Source organism: Littorina saxatilis, linkage group LG9, assembly GCF_037325665.1.
Source record: "Littorina saxatilis isolate snail1 linkage group LG9, US_GU_Lsax_2.0, whole genome shotgun sequence".
In the NCBI taxonomy this organism is placed as follows: Eukaryota; Metazoa; Mollusca; class Gastropoda; order Littorinimorpha; family Littorinidae; genus Littorina; species Littorina saxatilis.
The window spans coordinates 27094137-27107431 of NC_090253.1; the positions used below are offsets into that span (position 1 = coordinate 27094137).

At 37.9% G+C, this 13295-nt stretch overlaps 2 long non-coding RNA genes across 2 annotated transcripts; both read left to right on the forward strand.

The window, feature by feature from the left end:
* The first annotated feature begins 291 nt into the window (after nucleotides 1-291).
* Nucleotides 292-2113, forward strand: LOC138977404 (uncharacterized). The gene is made up of 3 exons (XR_011459262.1): nucleotides 292-997; nucleotides 1466-1507; nucleotides 2035-2113. It is a non-coding gene; the product is annotated as an uncharacterized lncRNA (long non-coding RNA).
* Nucleotides 2114-2708: 595 nt separating this feature from the next.
* LOC138975748 (uncharacterized) lies at nucleotides 2709-9776 on the forward strand. Its single transcript, XR_011458734.1, has 3 exons — nucleotides 2709-2849; nucleotides 8598-8644; nucleotides 9580-9776. It is a non-coding gene; the product is annotated as an uncharacterized lncRNA (long non-coding RNA).
* Nucleotides 9777-13295: the final 3519 nt, after the last annotated feature.

Below are 13295 nucleotides of genomic sequence, written 5' to 3' on the forward strand. Positions count from 1 at the left end.
GCTATTCACGACTTTTTTCCGTGACCTTTCGTATTTCATGGGGGCTGCCATTTTGGTTTTGATGCGCTTCCTTTTCCGGTTTATTTATTTTCCGGTTTAACATAGCATTTGCGTTTTTTTGTCAGAAGAGTGATATTTGGTATGAAGGAAGTCAAGTCCGCCATTACCTGCCACCTCAGTTGAGTGTTTACTTTGAACTTATACTTGAACCGTAACAGTGTGTAGCCAGTTCACAAGACCTGTTCATCGTCCTACCAGTTCCAACTGTTGTTATCAATGGGTCGCGCAGCTAGAGGAAGTGTTTATTTCCATTCGGAGCCCAACTTCAGTTCAAAACCAGTCAAAAACTGGCCTTGACATTCCCACATTACGATACCCTTGAATGACATTAGATCTACGGCGTTTCCGCTTGCCAAAATCCCACATGTCTGCTCTTCGAGTTGTTTGGAACTTAGTTCGAATATTTTCTCGAACGTAACTTTTGACCCAGCTGTCAGGTAGGCATCATGAATTAGACGTACACTGGCAGTTATAAATCATGTTGTGCAAAAGACTCTAAAGAAGTAGAACATTGTGGAAAATCGGGAATGCTTTCTCAGTTTGTGCACCCTGGCAACATTCAGCAGGGAAAAAAAACTGCATTGCCTTCCTCTGCAAAAGTCGCGCGAAGAATGCTGAACGGGCAGCGACGACTAGCTGTTCTTCTTCAAAGCAATAAACTACCCTTCAAACCCTGCAAGTTTGTGCGATTTACTTTGTGGACATGAAGTCAGCAGAGGACTCAGGAATGCCCACTTAATTCCTTGATTGTACTTCCGTCACAAGAACTAAAAGAACATTCAATGTTCGTTAAATCTGTGGATCAAGTGACTCACGAAGCGGAGGAAAAGAAAATCACCAGCAGATCTGTACAAGATGTTGAATTCTGCCAGGGAAACGAAGCCGCCCTCACGGCAGAGAAGTCTCCGCCTACGAAAATCAGTAGATCTAGAGCAAGGTAAACATACGTTTTTCAAAGCTTGTTCACAAACACACACACACACACACACACACACACACACGTACACAAACACACACACACCATCACACACACACATGAAAGAGATTTCTTTCTTTCTTTATTTGGTGTTTAACGTCGTTTTCAACCACGAAGGTTATATCGCGACGAGGGAAAGGGGGGAGATGGGATAGGGGAAAGGGGGGAGATGGGATAGAGCCACTTGTTAAGTGTTTCTTGTTCACAAAAGCACTAATCAAAATGAAAGAGATGGAATAGCTGATCGAGTGATGGCAATGTTGATTGATAAGTATTTTTTGGTGCGGTGAACTTGAGGCTATATTGTTCTATCAATCCATCGATATATTTTACACTTTCACCCCAGAAATGAAGCACGTGTACACATATTGAACACAAGAATCATTTTAAGCTTTCATTGGCATTGTTTCCTTTTTTTTTTTTTTGCAGACATGTTGGCAGGAAGTGAGTGTTTCACCCCACTCTTGCAAGGTAGGTTGATCACTGATAAGTTCTGATTGTTTTTCCTTTTTAAACGGATGACAATCCGTACTCTGCAGATGGATCTAACCGAGATGGATCTAACCGATACACGGAACCAACATTGGGAAGAAACTGTTATTCAATCTGTGAATATTTCATGTGTGAGGGGTATAACTGCAAGTAGCCTACGTTCGCTAATGTAGAGAAATAATTTTTGACTCAAACTCCAAGTTAAATTGTTTCTGCTGTCAGAGCCATCTTTCTGAAGGAACAATATTTTACATGCCACTGGATTGTTGTATATTCCTTCTTATTTTGCAATGACAGGCTCAGCTTTCATTTGATTGTAATGTGTTTCTTATTTGAAGCTTTGTATCATAAAAGCTCTGTAGAAGTGTTGCACTTGTTTTGCAGACTGCATTAGGCGTGGTACCTATTGCACACACCCACACCCCCCCCCCCTGCCTATTTATCTAAAACACCCACCCACACATACACAGGGTGCTGACAAAGGATTTTTTTCCATTCTCCTTCAGGCCATCGCTTAATTTCTTGCAGACTGAGGAGCAATGGACGTTTGAGCAGCTCCTAAACCTGGGGCACATTAGCCACAAGGTAAATAAGGTATCAGTATATGAACAAATGTTTTCCCTTTGGTTATTATCGCACCATTTTTTCATAAAACTCTGTAAATTGTGGCAATTACACATTATGCCAATAACATTATTATGAAGAATGAAGATTTTCAACTTATCATTGAAGAAATGAAATCAAGCATTTTTGTTCATTCTGTATTTGATGATTATTTTCCAGTCTTTGGGTTGGCATAGTGGGTGAAATAAGGGTGAGGAGTGTCGGTTGGTGTTATTTCTTAGGTCTTGGTTATGTAATATTTTCCCTACGGTATTATTCATGGTTATCATAGTGCAGATTCCAGGGAAACGGTTTTTTGAACAGCCTCTTAAACTGAAAAGCTAAAAGGTCAACAACATAAACAGGTTACTGGTGTCTCGGGCATTGATGTTTTTAAAAAGATTTTCACAGCAATTTTTGTGTGTGTAAAGAGATAATGAAAATAAAACATAACAACTTTTATATTTTTGAAGTGGAATTAAATGTTTTCATTTTTTTATTTTGAAGTGTTTTTGTATGCAGGTTTTATTGGATGGGTGGGGGGTGGTTTTGATGGTTCTGATTTATTATGATGTAAGGGTGGTTTTTTTCCTTAATTATTTATTTAATTGATTTATGCAGACTTCATGGCAGCCACTGACCTGACGATATGACAGCCATGAATATCGAACGCAGAAGAAGAAAAAGAAGAAGACAGTCTAACAGGAAAATAATTCTGGTATGCTCATAATGTCTATGCCAGTTAAAAAAAAGTCATGAATTGAAGTTTACCCAGGTTAGACATTAGCATGTCGTAATTGTGACAATGAATGTATCCGTAAACGCACCAAGAGACTTACTTAGAAAAATTGAAGTCATGCATCGTCAATATGACTACAATCACAAACTGAACAAGAAAAATGTTCATTCAAAATGAACAGCGTCGATGCAATGTCCACCAAAGATTTATTTTGGGAAGTGTTAAAAGGTTAGGGTCAAAAGTCAATGAATTGCATGTTGTGCTGGATATATAAATTGTTTATTTCAGTCAATGCTTGCTATGAATTGATCAAACAGCCACAAGAAAAAACAAGTCGCGTAAGGCGAAATTACTACATTTAGTCAAGCTGTGGAACTCACAGAATAAAACTGAACGTAGTCCGCCGCTAGTGCAAAAGGCAGTGAAAGTGACGAGCCTGTTTGGCGCGGTAACGGTTGCGCTGTGCTTCATAACACGCTTTACTGTACCTCTCTTCGTTTTAACTTTCTGAGCGTGTTTTTAATCCAAACATATCATATCTATATGTTTTTGGAATCAGGAACCGACAAGGAATAAGATGAAATAGTTTTTAAAACGATTTCGGAAATTTAATTTTGATCATAATTTTTATATTTTTAATTTTCAGAGCTTGTTTTTAACCCTTCATCGGGGCCTCCGGAGTTGCTGTCTGAGCGAACGACGAAGAAGAAGAATCCAAATAGAACATATTTATATGTTTTTGGAATCAGAAAAGGATGAAGAATAAGATGAACGTAAATCATGGATCGTTTTATAATTTATTTATTTTGTTACAATTTTCAGATTTTTAATGACCAAAGTCATTAATTAATTTTTAAGCCACCAAACTGAAATGCAATACGGAAGTCCGGCCTTCGTCGAAGATTGCTTGGCCAAAATTTCAATCAATTTGATTGAAAAATGAGGGTGAGACAGTGCAGCCTCAACTTGTACAAAAAAGCCGGATATGACGTCATAAAAGACATTTATAAAAAAAACAAAAAAAAACGTCCTGGAATATCATTCCCAGGAAGTCTCATGTCAAATTTCATAAAGATCGGTCCAGTAGTTTAGTCTGAATCGTTCTACACACACACACACACACAGACAGACAGACAGACAGACACACAGACACACACACACACACACACACACACACACACACACACGCACATACACCAAGACCCTCGTCTCGATTCCCCCCTCTATGTTAAAACATTTAGTAAAAACTTTTTAATTAAAAAATAGAGCTTGTTTGAAACAGGTAGAAAGGAAGAGTTGATATTGCAATATCTGTACGTGGGAATGTGGTGAAAAAGAGTGCTAAAAGTAGTAAGTCGGCCTCAGATCCATTTCAAATATTTATTGCAGAAAAACAAAATACAAATTAAAAACAAAACCACAGAACCATTACCAGGTGTCATAGGAATGTTTGAAAACAATAGTTTTAATTTTACACTGTAAATACAGGAATCAGAATTAAACACCTCAAATTGGCACATGCATAATGAATCACCTGGAATTGCAACAGGGAGATACTGAAGTAATTGGAAACAAACACTTGAAATTGACAGAGAAACAATTGAAAATATATTACTGACATGAGCGTACAATATTTTAATGGAAGTGCATTTTTAGCACGAAGCATCCGCAGGAGGATGCACTAACAATTACATAGTGCCACAAAATGTGTACGGACATTTCACAACCGTGCATTATTAGCACAGAACACATACATGGGGGCGCACAAAACATTATTGTACCATGATGATGATCGGGATTGTTGAAGATCTTTTCTTGTGCAAGGCGCCCCTGTATGACCGCAACTGATCCAACCGGCCGCATCTGAACAAACGACGTCGAAACGGCGCGAAACACGTCCTCTCGGCTGGTCTCGGATTGACTCGGCTCCTCTCGGTCTTTTTTTTTTTTTTTTTTTTTTTTTTCTTTTCCTTATGGTCGGAGTGGTATATTTATGTACATCTTAGATTAAAAAAAACACCCGAAAGCTGTGGCAGGTTTCACGGTAATCAGACTCTTTGATGTGTGTAAACTTTGCCTTCAAATTACTTGCTTACTGTGTTGATTTTCATCATTTTTTCTGCTTGGCATGAGTAAGTATGGTATTTGCAATACAAAAAAATAAATAAAAGCTAAAATGTTTGTGTTTGAGCAATTATTTGAGCGCGTTTTTCGAAGCGAACGTGTGAATCCTGACAGACACCATTTCCTTCTGTCACATGACCCCATCTCAAAGTGTGATTCAACAGACACAAAAATAACACACAAAACTTATGATAATGGGGTTATTAATTCAATTAATACACAAGGTTAGTCTCTGACTAGAGAAAATAGGGAAACAATATCAAATGGGAGCATAAAACCGTTTCTGGAAAAAATTTCAATCACCACCGAAAGTGTCTGTCAGTAAAAAAAACACGTGCTTTGTTTGCAAAGCAAAGCCTAATTTTACACATCGCGTGCTTTTGTCTGTTATTCTTGCTTGTGAACATCATTTTATTGATGTTCTTCACTGGAAAGCAGGTGTATCATCAACAGTATCACAAAATCGCAAAGAATGAACATTTTTGTTGTGATCCGACCGGTGTCTGTAGACTGAATCACACGTTCGGCAAACTTCGTTTTTAACGGAAATAACCGAGCCTTTAATCGGAAACGACGTTTCAACCGCTTCATATCGTCTGCAGGAAGAAAAAGAGGAATGCGATACCCAGTGAGTAAAACATTTAATCGTTTTTAGTGCCTTTTGATCAAGTTTTGTTGCGTCTGTCAGCAACGTTCGTCAACCCAACGTTCGGCACAGCGACGCACGCATACGGATTTGCAGCGTTTGCATTCGGAAAGTGAGGGATTTGTGAGTTCGTTTGCATAATTTCAATCGCTAGTAGGTTTTCCCTTCGTCTCCCATTCTTGTGTGTACATGTTATTGGCATTTCATTGTGTAAATTGAAAGTTTGTGACTAACAGTAGTAAAATCTGTCGAACGTTGGCAACGCTGACAGACGGAAATATCGAACGTTGCCTTCAATGACAGACTGGCTTGGCGATCGTACTTTCGATTCGTAGGAACACAATATATAGAGACAACAATGTGCGCTCGTTACCACAACGGTCATGAACCGGTGTAACACAAAATTTTTACTCCACGAAAAATTGACTCGGACGGAGTAAACTTCCAGTAAAAATCTTGTACGAAAAAAGAACTCACAAGGAACTAAATTTTTACTCCCCAAATATTTACTCCCAGTAAACATCTCGTACGAGAAACTTAGGGCCTACTCCTTCGTTTATAATTCGCGCAATATCCCATTTACGTGCAATCCCGTTTTGCCGCCGTCCCATTTTGGCGACATTTAACAAGCCAAGCGTCATTTTACTACCGCATCCCATTTTGGCGCAATCCCGTTTCGCCGCTATCCCATTTTTTTGAATTTTTTTTTCTTTTTACATTTAGTCAAGTTTTGACTAAATGTTTAACATAGAGGGGGAATCGAGACGAGGGTCGTGGTGTATGTGTGTCTGTGTGTGTGTGTGTGTGTGAGTGTGTGTGTGTGTGTGTGCGTGTGTGTGTGTAGAGCGATTGAGAGTAAACTACTGGACCGATCTTTATGAAATTTGACATGAGAGTTACTGGGTATGATATCCCCGGACGTTTTTTTCAGTTTTTCGATAAATGTCTTTCATGACGTCATATCCGGCTTTTTTTTAAAAGTTGAGGCGGCACTGTCACACCCTCATTTTTCAATCAAATTGATTGAAATTTTGGCCAAGCAATCTTCGACAAAGGCCGGACTTCGGTATTGCATTTCAGCTTGGTGGCGTAAATATTAGTTTATGACTTTGGTCATTAAAAATCTGAAAATTGTAATTAAAATTATTTTTTTATAAAACGATCTAAATGTACGTTCATCTTATTCTTCATCATTTTCTGATTCCAAAAACATATAAATATGTTATATTCGGATTAAAAACAAGGTCTGAAAATTAAAAATATAAAAATTATTATCAAAATCAATGGACGTCTACCCACAACACGCCACTGGATGCCGCGTGGTGCCAGTCGTGAAAACCAGGTTCTTTGTCCCACAGTGAGACATTCAAGTTGGGGACTTTGTGACCGCTGACTTTGTCAGCATGGATGGAAAGGTGGAGAGATACAGGGCGGTGATCATCCCCAAGTCAACCCATTTCCCCGATGGGCCAGATCGAGAGGAGATCTGTGTGAAGTGTTTGCGCGCAAAAGACAATGGGAGATACTATGTCTTTCCTAATGTTGATGACATTTCATGCTTGCCAATGGCTCAGATAAAAAAAAATCCCACCAACGAACCATGAACAACAGGGGGGATTACTATTTTGACATGTGACCAAGTCTCATTTGAGCGTTCACAGTGTTACCTGAGAATAGCACACCCCCTTGAATTGGGACCAAAGAAAAAGCGTTGTATATATGCATTTTTGAATGCTTTTCTAAAGTCATAAGTTCATTTGTGAAAAAAATAAATTTTTAGGGATTGTTTTGCTGAATGCATGCAGTTAAGAAATTGACCCCGTTTTCAAATTTAGGGGGTAGGGTTGCCCCATAGCCCACGTATGTCTGTGTGACTGTGTCAAATATCAATCTACTTTGCGTACAAACTGTATAGATGTTTGTTTTTCGATTTTAGAATGATTTCTTAAGCTGGTTAGAACTTCTGAGGTCTACAGGAAACGATAAAGATAAAAAATGTACAAAATATAAGTAGCGTCCTTTATCTTACCATTGTTCTGATCAATACTGTCCCTTTATTTGCAAGTTAACCGTTTTTATTAATGTGTTCAAGGAGTATGTTAAAAATTATTATCAATGGTTGCTTTAAACAGCACCTTTGGGCAGTTATTATGCACTGAAGTTGTAAAAGCATGTTTTGGGGGTTTTAGGATATAGCGTCTTGGAACGCCAATCATCTTGGAAATACGAATGTTCATATAATTTTTTTTACTGTTTTGGATAGATAAAAAGTTGAACTCTTGGTGCAAACTGTTTTTTGGCCCCTGTTTGACTATTTATTATTTTGGAATATTGTGTGTGAGAGGGAAACTGCAATCCTCAATATCATGAAACGTGCCCTGTGTGTCGTTTCGCGTAAATTGTACATTTTTTTCAGCTTTGAAATTGTTTTGGCTTGGAGAGTCAGCGCGCTTTGGCTTGGAGACTAATTCTCCACAGGCACGTTCTTCCCAACCACAGATACCAGCGTCGTCCGCGACGCTGGAATAAGGGGAAATCATGTCAATTTGGTGGTCTGGATCATCAGCTGTTGCTCATTCGCTATAATGGTCTACTTGACAAAGCCCGTCTTCATGTGCTTCTTTGTTTCTTTATACCTAGTGTAGACAACATGTAGGCGTTTGCAGACTGTTTATTGTATTGCTGTTGTTTGTTTGTGAGTAAACCTATGGTGTGACCTCAATTGTTTGAAATTTGTTGTGTAAGGTGTTTCTCCATGCCCCCAGAAGAACCGACATTATATTAAAACCTTCATACCCTGAAAATACTTGCATACTAGATGTTGTTTCTTATTGTAATGATTGGGGACAGGCAAGCTCTTAAATTGTGCAAGCCTTCAGAAAACTGTCAAGTCTGATTTGCTGGAACAAGCGATATTAACACGTTATTAAGATGAATATTTGATTAAATATGTGCAGGAACTACTTCAGCAGATTCATATGGCCAGTCTCACAATGCAAGGAAGGTGAGTAGATTGAATTATGTCTTTCCCACCTGTTCTGTGTTTAGTTTCAGCCGTGATTGCCTGATGAGAATTTGAAAACATGTTTCTAACTAACATGAACCCAACCATGAAACGTGATGTAGGTGAGTAGCCCATCTAGAAAAAAGAACCTGTTCTAATTCGGAATTAGAACAGGTTCTTTTTTCTAGATGGGCTACTCACCTACATCACGTTTTATGGTTGGGTTCATGTTAGTTAGCAACATGTTTTCACATAGAAAATGGTGGGCACCTGAACAAATATCTGCACATTACAATGAAGTCTTACTTTGTGATCTGATGGTTAAATAACCCCCCCCCCCCCCCACCCCCCCACCCCAAGAAGAAGCTCACATAACTACCAACTACACAATTTCATTACAGAATCAAACAATGGGAAGAATCAGGATTCAGCAGTGCTAGGCCGTTGAGGGGGATAGCTATCACTAGGCACTCAGCAATGAATAGTTGAGGTTTTCACGGACATTAACAAAATCCGGTAACCTACGGACAGTAAATTTCACAGGGAAGGGAACAAGAACGTCAAAAATGGAAAAGTATGTTTTTTCTTTCAAACCATTGATAGAGCTCTGAAGCTTCACACAAGTTTTCCAGAGAGAGCACTCGGCCTATTCATTTTTGGCACTAAAACATGCGCACACACAAAAAGAACGTTTTTAAAAAGTGGCGCCGATGTATTCTCACACTCACAGCCTTAGAATATTGCAGTTTGTATGTTACCAAATTGAGGCATGATTTTACTCCATGCAATTACCTGACCAAATCTGCGACAGTCGGGCAAACTTCTTACAAGTCGGATTGGGCCTTCAATCAAATACTCAGAAACCAGCAGCTACTTTAAGTAATACTAGTTTTGTTGTTATTTTGTACTGAATGTGTTTTCTTTTATTTCCTCAGAATCGAGTCAGCCAGAGAAAGACCATTGAGAGGGAGAGCGCACAGTAAAGCATATATGGCATGCACTTCGGTGGACCAGTGCCATCATCTTCATAACAAGAGATGCAGATCATATTTTCTTATGTTTAAGTATAGCTGTTAGCAAAAGTATTTGACGATTCGTGGGTACGACTTTCGTGTTTAATCCTATTAGCTTGTGCACATCCTCAAAATCTGTTTTATTTTGATTTATCATTTATAGTTTGAAATTTTTTTTTAATGGAATTAGTCCAAATGTAAATACATCTAAGGTTGCAATATTGTTTTCTTGTATATACCCTTAAAACTACCTCTTCGTGTAAACAAAATTTAATTGTAAAAAGAAGTGTTTGTTCAAGGGAGATAATTTGAAGCGAATTTTTTTTTTAAATCAGTAAAACTGCATAGTGACATCCTCAATTAAATAAAAAGAATAAGGAATAAAGGTATACACACAGGTTGTACCCATTTTCTTGATTGCACTGCTTTTAAGTAGAAAGCTTTTTTTCTCAGAATTATTTTACAAATAAAATTCAAGGGAGGCAATTGATATGATAAAAAGGAAGAATTTTTCTTTTCTTAGAATACTGTACACATTTAGTAAAGTATAATTTACAAGACAAAACACAGGGTTTTTTGGGTTTTTTTCTGTGCCTACTACTTGACAAGAGAACCACGAGATTTGTGCAGATTATTAAAAAAAATTCTGTACAGTATATTTTACAAAGACCGATCCATACAATATATATAATTTTGTAATAGATGTTTACAATTTGTGGGTATGTTTTTTTTTAAATCAACAGTTCGGATAGCCACAACAAGTGTGTTTGTCTTGTGATTTGAGAGCTTTAGCACTGGATGCTTAGAATCCTCTTGATCATTTACTTCAGTAGGTTAAGCCACCTTCTCCAAAATCTTCTCTCCTATTCTGTGCTTACTACAGTGGGTTTGACAAGAGAACCACGAGATTTGTTTTTGTAAATATGTTGCTTTTATTCTGTACACTTTAATATTTTAATCCTATGTGCACATTTTTTTTTAACTGTGTTTTTGTTTCTCCTGTATTCAAAGTGTGTATGGAAACCACAACCTGTCACAGCAGTATTATTAATCTGGATCTCCCTGCTAAGAACGTAATTAACAGAACGTGTGCATGTAGCCAAAGAACTTAAAAAGAATTTCTGCTACTTCACTCAAAAAATACGTCCATCCTCACACTCATATTTTCTTAAAATAATATTTGTTCATACAAACATGTTTGCGAATTATTCAATTTTGCGTAAAATATTCAATTACGATTTCTTTGTGTGTTGCAAAATTATGTAATTAAATTATGCAAGATCAAATTCAAAACAGCAATAAAGCTGCTGACGGCAGAATACCTCTGTTGACTTCTCTATCTGTTGGGTCAAACTATGCCACAGACATGTTTCTTCTCGTAGCTCAATATCATGTGATACAGTCTCAAAGACAGAACAACGCAATAACCTTTTTTTGTGTAGCTTCGATTGACTTTTTCCTGAAATAAAATATTCATGAAGCGGGCTCTGACTGAGTTAATATATTTCTGGAAAGCTGAACAACGCAATGCGTCTGTGACTGGTGAAGAAGCAGAGCTGGAGCTTTTTTGTATTGTTTGTCGTTGGTTTTATTACACACGCACTCACATACGGTCAACAAAATGTTGCATGTTCCTGCTTGACAAACAAATGCCTGCATACATGTGTGCACGTTCGAACGTACGAATATTCATACCTGTGCAAACAATCTACAACTTCAAGTTCAACACCCAAACCCGACACATTCCTCCAAAAGGAGTCTGAAATATAATACTGGCATTTGTGGTATTGAACGATGACCTCAACTTCCATTGTCTAGTGCATGTGGGTCTCATGTTATACGTGTGAAACCACTTACTTAAAAAAGACAAAATCTTGTAAGCTTATCAACTAAAAACAAACAAAAAACGAACAATTATATTCTTAAACAAACTGGTTAGAATAACAGATTTAGGAGAATGCAATGCAAGGAACATCTTTATGCTTAGATCTAGAAAAGCACCCACTCATTCCAGTATAATAGAGAAAAAAAAAATCCAATTGAAAAAGTTCCAGATCTAGACAAGGCAGCACTAACAGCAATTTTAGCTAGCAAAATCGAACTTGCCCTGCAGTCATGCAAGGTCGAACCACTTTCCCTGCATAGTGGGGGTTTGGCACGGACGTACACGAGAAGGTAATGTAAGTCCGTGGGGTTTGGCGGGTAGAGGGCCGGTGCTGGCACACTCGGAGTGAAACGACATGTCACCTACTTCGATAGCTTCTCCGGATTTACGTACAAACAGCGTCCGGGTTTACCGCTTCGATTCTAAACCCTAGTTTCTCATGTTGGTAACAAACTGGCTATTTGTTTATCAGATGTGTCGTTGTTCCACATTAAATGATGCTAGAATGCAAGGTCGCAATCATTTGGTTATCAAACCAGGTTGTGTTCTTTTTTTCATCACCTTTTTCCGCGCAAACAGTTTTGCGCCATTTCTTTTGCGCAGACTGGGCGGGACAGGAAGCGGAAGCGCATCCCTATTTCTGATTGGACAATGATGCCGACGCCCACTTGACCCCCACTAAAATGTCAAGGTCGGAAAGTCGTGAATAGTGGGAGGGTTACTTTTGGTGGTCACATTAGATATTATGTTTTTTGGACAGTTCGTTTTATTTGCAGCCACAGTTCGGTAAACGACAAATGGCTAAACCCAACCACCTAAGAATGAGAAGCGTTTTTGTAACATGACCCATATTCTGCAAAAATGCAGCCATGACGCAGGGGGTAGGTTACAAAAAAACGTCATGTACCGCTTGACTGCGTACGGATATAAGCAAATTATACCTTAAACGAAAGCTAAAGATTGTTGCCATCAGACAGCAAGTAAAATGCCTAATTCGTATACACAGTTTTATTTTTAACAACATCTGTATAACATGCGGACGACAAAACAGGAAATGCCATTTTCTCAATCGATATGTATAGCTAACTGAACGCCTGGTTGAAACCGCAATCAAAAACATCTTGAAAATTGTTTATTCTCACAGCTAGAATTATTTTACATCAACAGTTGTTAATTTACCGAGGAAAACAACAGTCATATAAGATAAATAATGGATGATTCTGAATCAACTCCGAAAACCGAACCGGGTCGAAGCAAAAAAGAGTTTACACATACACAGGCTTGAAAAAGGATAATTTGGTTCAATCTGTTAGATGTTTACCCATAACGTTAAAGATCAGCTCAATATAAAAGGAAAGTGATCATTGTAAAAGGATTTTGCTATCGCAAAATAATTCAACTTCCGGTTTTACCACATGGCGTCCATAATATTATCAATTTATTACATAGCGTGCATTTGTCAGAAATTATTCTAAATGTTAGAAGCGATCTTAAAGTGAAAGTAACGTTTAATAAAAGTATGCGCATTTATTTATTGATTGATATATGACTAAAATAATGGACATGTATTTTAAACGTACAAAACGACATTTTGTACACTACCTCTCTAAAAAAAAACGCGACTATGACCGACCGATATGTATGTGTAAATTAGGTCATTGTTAGTGATGAAAACGGGTTTTCTTTAAAAGATAACACGCAAACTGTGAAGTTCAAGGCCATAAATGATTTTAGTACGACTTCTTCAAAACAG